The following is an 8,835-nucleotide window of genomic DNA, read 5'->3' as shown; positions in this document are numbered from 1 at the left end:
ATAGCAGAGTTTTTTCTAAAGAAAATAGTAAACCCCCCCTCCCCTTCCTTCTCCATTTTATTCAAGTATTTGGACCTTGGGGCTCTAGTCTTTAGGTCTTTATTAAAATATACTTTTTATACTTATACTGTTTTAAAGAAGATATGTCTGGAATTGTACGTAACCATGGCTTTAAGCTGTCTTTGTAGATAATCTTTAAGACTACTGGAAACTTTATATCCACTCTCCCAAAATTGTTTAAAATCATAATGAACAGATTCTGAGGATAGTTCAGACCAAAAACCCAATCCTTTATTTGGATCGGAACTTGCCATAAATGAAAGAAATTCACATGTATGCTTGATAAGAGCGTGGACTTTCAGGGAAACTCTTAGACCAAGTTTGACATAGACCTCTTTGTACTCGTTATTAGATAATTCATATTCAGGTAAAAAACCAGAACCAAGACATGCAGCTTTAATCGCTTTTAAATATTTAAAGAAATTGAGTATAGAAATAATATGTTCATATTTTTCTAGTTTCGAAAATTTTATCAATTTTTCTAAAACGTGAGTATTTTTTAGTAGTTTTGAACATTCCCCATCTTTTTATTGACCACCATGCAGCTAAGGCCTTTCAAAATCTAAACTTTGGTTCTAATGATTCGCCGATAAAGTGGTATCTATGGATTGAAAATATTTTTCAAGGTAGTTGTAAATTCCGTTTGTATTTCCACTAAGTAGATGAAGTTCCATTGAAGCAAGAATTTCAATAACCTTTATGTCATCAGGTAGATCAACTAGTAGACGGTTGACGCAATTATTATAAAATGCAGCTAAAAGCTTGAATTTTTTTTATATCTTTACAGGAAGTTTTGTAAGCATTAGCTGATGAACAGATACTTCCCAGAGTTCTGAGCTTACCGTGAGTTTAAAAACCTTGCATTTTTTCTTAGCTAATATTACACCAAGGGCAAGGTTGTGTTGATTCTAGGGATGTCGAACCCAATTATTTTGTTATTTGGGTATTTGGTGTTTTTAGCACTATTTGGGGTCACCCAAATATTTGTATTTTTACCCAAATAATTGTATACAAATAGTGCAAAAATTCTTAAATTATTTTTCAGCATTTTTTTAAAAAATAACCGTCACATTTTTAAAAATCAAATTTGTTACGAACCCTTTATTTCAATTTCCAAGTTACGCAATTTCCGTGAATTTTATATCAAATTTTTTAAAACTTATCTTTGTTTAATTGTGAATTTAATTAACTATTGAAATTATACAAAGAAGTACTATAACTACTACTATCAGGTCATCTCATACTTTTTTAGGTTACGTTGACTAAACTAAAATTTTATTTAGAAAATGACGAGTGAAGTGTAGAAACATTTTGTAAAAATCACTAAAAATCAGGCAAAATGTCAAGTTAGCAACTGTAATGAAGTTTGTACGATTGTTAATTATGGAACAACGAATTTGATGAATCGTTTAAAATTGAAACATGGCATGGATATATCTCTTAAAAGAAAGAATTCTTTCTTTTAAGAGATATATCCATGCCATGTTTCAATTTTAAACTTAAAACACTTGCAGACTTAGTAATAGATAGGGAGCCAAAGTACTTAGTATATTTAGAAGCTGGAAAGGAAGAAAGTATTTGAAAGTAATTACTTTCAAATATGTCTATTCCTTTCCAGCTTCTAAATATACTAAGTACTTTGGCTCCCTACCCAGTGAAAAATAAAACCGCGTCCCACATGGGTTCCGCGTGGGTTCCGTGTGGGATTGATGGGATTTAGGTGGGACGGATTTTCCCATGTGGTATCTGTATGGAAATTTGTCACCTTAAACCCATGTGGGTAATCCCACATGGGTTACATGTGGGAACCATATGGTATTTACACACATGGGAAATCCCACGTGGGTTTCCTGTGGGATTTGCATGGGAATTAATTTAAAAGCTGGAAACTAAAAAAAAAAATTTAAATCGACATTGCAATGCGTTACGTTGATATTGTGTGAAAATATTTTATATTAATAAAGAGAATGGCAAGCAAGTATGTAAGTACCACGAGTAATTTTTATCTTTCCTTATAGAAATAAGATTAAGATTTGTGCGAATAGACGTATTATTAGGATAATATAATAGTTATTTGAATATAGATCTTGAGTAAATTATTTGCAAACAATTAACTGATGCAAGTTGAAATGTTGTCAAAAACCAATCTTGCATGCATGGGACACTGCAGTGTCCCACAAAGAAATGCAGGTTTAAAAGTCAAAGAATTCCCAATTTTCTTTATTAAAAAAAGAAAAAAATAGGATGGGTTTCTGTAACTTTTTTTATGCTCCAAAACTTTTAACTTTAGATATAATAAGGTCCTTAAGACTTAAGGGACTTACGAACTACATTGTCAATGTAGTTTGTCCAATCCTGTTTTTGTTCCTCAATGTCACTGAGGAACAAAAACAGGATATTTACAGAAACTTTTCAATTTTTAATCTGGAGTACCACAGTGTTATTGATAATAAAGCCTCTGGGTCCAGTTTTCAAAGTAATACGATCTAAGTAATGTTTAAATAAAATAATATGCTTTAAAATGCATATAGTTATACATATAACTCCTGATAGTTAACTATATGTATAACTAGTTATACATATAATTTGTTATAAAAACTTATTTTTTAAGGTTATGCTTGAATAAATTAGTACCAATTAATTCAAATTCAACGTGATTTTATGTTGTTATTGATGTTAAATTTATTACATTTCAATAACTCAGATTGAATCTTAACTGAATTATTGTAAGCTTTGTAGGGGTTTGTTGTATATCAAATGGTGTTGTAAATAAAGTAAAAATAATATATATATATATATATATATATATATATATATATATATATATATATATATATATATATATATATAATATATATATATATATATATATACATATATATATATATACATATATATATATATATATATATATATATATATATATATATATATATATATATATATATATATATATATATATATAACATTAAAACAATAAATTGATACAAAATTTCACTTTAAAACGAATACCATTAACATTGTGATGATAATAGCATTAGGAAACTAGTATTTATGTATTATTATGATACTATAAATAAACAGTTTTTTAATTCATTTTATAAAATGATGACAACTGATAATTAATGGAAATAAATACAAATTATAAAAATCATGTATTATTACTAAATACTATATTAATGCTAGTCTACAAAGTTAAAATCAATTTAGAGCATTGTTATTAGTTCTTTTGCGATTCGCACTTCCACTTCTGTCTCTCAAATTTATAAAATAGGTGGTCAAAGCTTGCTCAATAGGTAGGTTCTCAGCATAACAATGCTTTTTTCTTACACTTTCTAAAGAGAAATATGGCAAATTGATTACTTATTTTACTTAAATCGTAGGGTCATATATGCATAATGATGTCAGATGATTACCCGGTTTGTTGAACAACTTCACCCTTTATCAAACTCAGTCAATTTTTTGCCATCTCCCATTGAAAATGATGTCAGTTTTTGTTATCGTATTATGATGGTATATCTGAATTGTTAATATAGTATAAAAAAAGCATATACCATCAATTTTTTCCTGGTTCAATTATACATTTATTCTCAACAGTACTAAAAGTAAAAAAAAAAAGAACTATATTGTTCTTTCAGATAAGCAAGCTAATTTCTGAATTTAAATTGTTTTTCCTATGATCGTCTACAGTTTTAAGCAACAAAAGCAAGAAGTTTTTAGACCACATTGTTGGTGTAAATACCTCTAAAACCTGCTCATAGCTAGCATAAATTGTTTTACTTTTTTTTAAAATAAAATATTTTACTTTTTTTTAATTCAATTTTTTAATTGACATTATTTTGGTCTCAACATTCCCTCCCCATTGTCAATTATTGTTAAACTCACACTGCCCCTCTATCTACTGGCATCATTTATGGATGATCCCATAGCCTAAATACTATATATATATATATATATATATATATATATATATATATATATATATATATATATATATATATATATATATATATATATATATATATATATATATATATATATATATATATATATATATATATATATATATATATATATATATATATATATATATATATATATATATATATATATATATATATATATATATATATATTATTTTTACTTTATTTACAACACCATTTAAGAAACAACAAAGCTTACAATAATTCAGTTAAAATTCAATCTGAGTTATTGAAACGTAATAAATTTAACATCAATAGAAAAGTAAAGCTGTCATCATTTAAAATGTAAAGGGTGTTGTCAAAATATGTTGATAGTAAAATTAAGTTACTAATAAAATCACGTTCAACAATGATAAATATTCTTACTGTAGTAAGAATTAGTACTAGTTAACAAATTTGAACAAATAAATATAAAATAGTGAAAAAACAATGAACAAATAACTTGAACTTGAACTAAATCTTGAATTTGAATTAATTGGTTCTAATTTGTTCAAGCATAACCTTAAAAAATAAGTTTATATAATAAATTTTATGTATAACTAGTTATACATATAGAGACTTTATTCCCAATTACACTGTGGTACTCCAGATTAAAAATTTAAAAGTTTCTGTAAATATCCTGTTTTTGTTCCTCAATGTACTTCGTTAGTCCCTTAAGTTTTATGAACCTTATTATATATAAAGTTAAAAGTTTTAGAGCCTAAAAAAAGTTACAGATACCTCCCTAACTCCCCCCTATTTTAATTTTTTTTTTTAATAAAGAAAATTTGACTTTCAAACCTGCATTTCTTTGTGGGACACTGCAGTGTCCCATGCATGCATGCTTGGTTTTTGACAACATTAGAACTTGCATCAGTCAATTGTTTGCAGATAATATACTCAAGAACTATATTCAAATATCATATGAACATGTTAGAGAATGTTCATATGATATTTGAACATCACAAATTTAATAATATTGTTGTGATATGTTATATAAATAATTCCATAATAGATTATGATATGAAAATAAGATAGGATATGAAGGCCAAAGAATATCAAAAGAATAATCAAAGATCAAAGAATAAATTTACTTATAGAAATTTAGATTTTTGTTTATTAGTTTCAGAATATTATATTATGTGTGACCGCGGCCTTCTATAATAACAGGCCTTGACATCGCGCAACAAACTGAATGCCAATTCCTAAAACTGTGTTTACATTTTCATCTTTTAACATTAGACGAAAGTTTGTGTTCGCGCTTTTTTAATAAATCTTTAAAATGTGATTGGTTTATAAATTAGATAGCCCAACATCAAGACGATAACGTTGTAAGGTTCAAGGCGTTACATTGTAAGGTAATAATATTGTCAAACTAACGATAAGTTTTTTAATAATTAAAATGCCTTAAAAATGCCTTTAAAATGCTGTGTATCTCTTTGCAAGTCGAACTATCTCAACTACAACAAAAATATCAATTTATACAACTACTATATCAATTACAACTACAACAAAAATATCAATACTCAACTACGACAAAAATATTAATTTATAAATTCCCGAAGAATCTAGAGGAGAGAAAAAGATGTAGTGAAGCTATCCCAAGAACTGGTTTTATTGTTACAGACTATACAGCATTATGTCAACTGCATTGGCCAAATGAAGCACCTTTTGAAAGCAAATATGGGAAGCAACGACCTTTAAACCAACCATCTGTTTTTAAAATATTCCGCCTAGTTGTTATGCCACACCAGCAAGTAAAGTTAGAAAAAATGTTACTTCAAGCGGTTTTCGAAGCATTTTACCAGATGAGTTAAATGATTTTCTAAAAGAGGATGAAATTATATTTGACGATATTCAATCTTTGTTGAGTGATAATAACGATGTTATTGTTTTCCAGCTTAATAAAAAAAGTTTACACATACAGTCAAAAATGTACAAACTTGGTGTTTCATTATTTATTTTAGTAATTTTCAATGATTATTCATTTGTAGCTAACCATAATGGCACAATTTGTAATATTTCATATTTAGCTGTAAACAAATTAAAGTTAATAAAAACAAAATCAGCTTTATTTGAAGCAGTTAGATTTTTAAAAAATAAAGAAAGTTCGCTTCAATCAAATATTCTATTCGAACACCTTATTGCTATGAGAAAAGTTAATGTTGGTGAAGTTTTATATACTTCAGATATTATATGTAGAGCATATGAGTATTTTGCTATGCGACGAAGTTTATATGATTGTTTGTGTATTGACTACAAGTTGCCAAGTATAAGGACTTTAACCCTGTTGAGATATATTGATAAAACTTTTTTTTTGCTTGAATCAACTTTTGTTGGTGTTTTTTTATTGTTGGTGATTTTTATTGTTACCATTTTTAGCAAAAAAAATTAAAAAAACAGTTATCTTTCTAATATATAGATATATACTTTGTTATGGTTCTGCTTGTTATTGATACTATTTAATATTACATAAATATTCTTAATGAAATTTGAAATACGAAAAGCATGATTATCTTTTAACAATTTTTTGGTTTTCTTTTTATATTTCCGTTTTTACTAGAGATTATTATTAGAAAACATAGACTGCCATTACACCCTACCTAATATAAAAATATATCAATATAAGTAAAAGTGAAAGTTTAATCGGCCTTCAGTTTTTACGGCATTTTGCGCGATGTCAAGGCCTGTTATTATAGAAGTCTACATCATTGAAAAAGTAGGTTTTTACATTTTTGTTTTTTTGTTTAACTACTTATCCTTATTGATCACTTTTTTTCAGGATTCTCCTCATGGGTTCAAGCTCATTACGCATAATATGTGTTCAATTACGCATAAACGTTAGTCATTGTAAGTAATAAATTAGGAAATAATTATTTGTGAAATATTGTCTCTGTCTCTCTCTCTCTGTCTCTCTCTCTGTCTCTCTCTCTCTCGCTCTCTCTCTCTCTCTCTCTCTCTCTCTCTCTCTCTCTCTCTCTCTCTCTCTCTCTATATATATATATATATATATATATATATATATATATATATATATATATATATATATATATATATAAATATATATATATATATAAATATATATATATATATATTTATATATATTTATATATATATATATATATTTGTATTTATATTTTTTTTTTTAGAAAATGTTTGAAGAAAGTTAGAAGATACTAAAAACCTTGGTATTATACAAGCCGAAGCGATTTAATTAATTCAATTGACAAAAAACGGCTTGTAAATCGCAAAAGAAAAAATAATATTTTTAATATTCGTTTTGGATGTATTGATTAATAGCATTTATTTTTAAATAAATTCATTTTGCAACACGTTTTTTAATTTTATAAAATTTCGTCATAATAGTTTAAGGTAAATCCAACATAGGTTATAGGTGGAAAACATCACATGTAAAAGATCAAAAATGCTACACGTTTTGAATACCAAATGGGATAAAGTAGCAAAGACCAGATTAAGTTAAGCCTCTCTGAAAGCTTCGCTGATTAATTTTAAACTACTATTTAAGTAATTTTTAAATTAAAAGAATTTTAAAAATTATCATAGAAGCATTCGGACTTTCATTTGTCTAGTATTGACTACTTTTATACCATTTGGATTAAATAATGTGGCATTTAAGATCTATAACATGTCGTATTTTCCACCTATATCCCATGTAGGATTTACCACATAAAACCCATGTGGGATTTACCATATGAAACCCACATGGGACAAAATAATAATCCCCATATGGGTTACATATGGTAAAAACCCACGCGTATCCCATATGGGATTTACCATATGGAATCCATGTGGGATTTACCATATGAAACCCACATGGGACAAAATAATAATCCCCACATGGGTTACATGTGGAAAAAATCCACGCGTATCCCATGTGCGCTTTTTCACTGGGTATCTATTACTAAGTCTGCAAGTGTTTTAAGTTTATTAATTTCAGTAATAGGAATTTTTTTAACTAGAAAAAGTGCTTTAGCAGAGCTTTTCGATTTTTCAACGGCAAGTGCTTTACTTTTGGCTGCAACCTCAATTTTAGTTCACTCCTCCGAAAATTTTCTTTTCAGGACTTTTGAGCATTGAAGTTCCGCACCTCGTGTATCTTAATATGAAAAATCAAGGTTTTCAGTTTTTATATTTCAAACTATTTACGAAAAGTTCTAAATTTTGAGTTTGAAATGTTATATCAACAGTATAAAGTTAACCCTACCATTGTTCAGTTCCCCAGTTGAATTTTCTCTTCTCTTTGTGAGAGTGCAAGGGTGGGATAATTCTGGTCCAATAACAGCCCTGCACCTTTTGCATATTTTATTGGTTCAGGTGATAATATATTTACTCCACCCAGCTTGATTCTTCCTCTGTTATCAGATGTTGATCCAGGAGTAATTGTAGTCTGAGCAATTTCACAGATGTTAAAAACACATAACGATTGGTTTCTGGTGAGTATGCTTACTTTGACTTTTGAGAAGTCATACGGTTCACTCAGAATGGTGTTTTTATCTTCTTTTTCCAGTCTTTCTAATGCTTTTCTACATTTAGTACAAATACCATTAGGAAAATGTTCATTGCTTAAATCAAATGATTTTAAAAAATACTTAAATATTCTATTCAATGTCACAGTTCCTTCTTTAACTTCTATCATTCCTGATCCTTTTGAAAAACAAACTAAGCAGACTAAGGCTCTATAATTTTAGTGAGATTTTTTGTAGTTTGGCATTTTTGATTTGAGCAATGCTAAACTGTTTAAATTATTACAATTAACTGTTTAAATTATTACAATTAACAGTAGATAAAAAAA

At 27.6% G+C, this 8,835-nt stretch overlaps 1 long non-coding RNA gene across 1 annotated transcript; it reads left to right on the top strand.

Moving 5' to 3' along the window:
* The first annotated feature begins 1,801 nt into the window (after positions 1–1,801).
* On the top strand, positions 1,802–7,354 carry LOC136077731 (uncharacterized). The gene is made up of 3 exons (XR_010637226.1): positions 1,802–2,042; positions 6,805–6,872; positions 7,172–7,354. It is a non-coding gene; the product is annotated as an uncharacterized LOC136077731 (long non-coding RNA).
* Positions 7,355–8,835: the final 1,481 nt, after the last annotated feature.

Source organism: Hydra vulgaris, chromosome 03 (genome assembly GCF_038396675.1).
Source record: "Hydra vulgaris chromosome 03, alternate assembly HydraT2T_AEP".
NCBI classification, from domain to species: domain Eukaryota; kingdom Metazoa; phylum Cnidaria; class Hydrozoa; order Anthoathecata; family Hydridae; genus Hydra; species Hydra vulgaris.
This window is presented reverse-complemented; position numbering and strand designations above follow the sequence as displayed.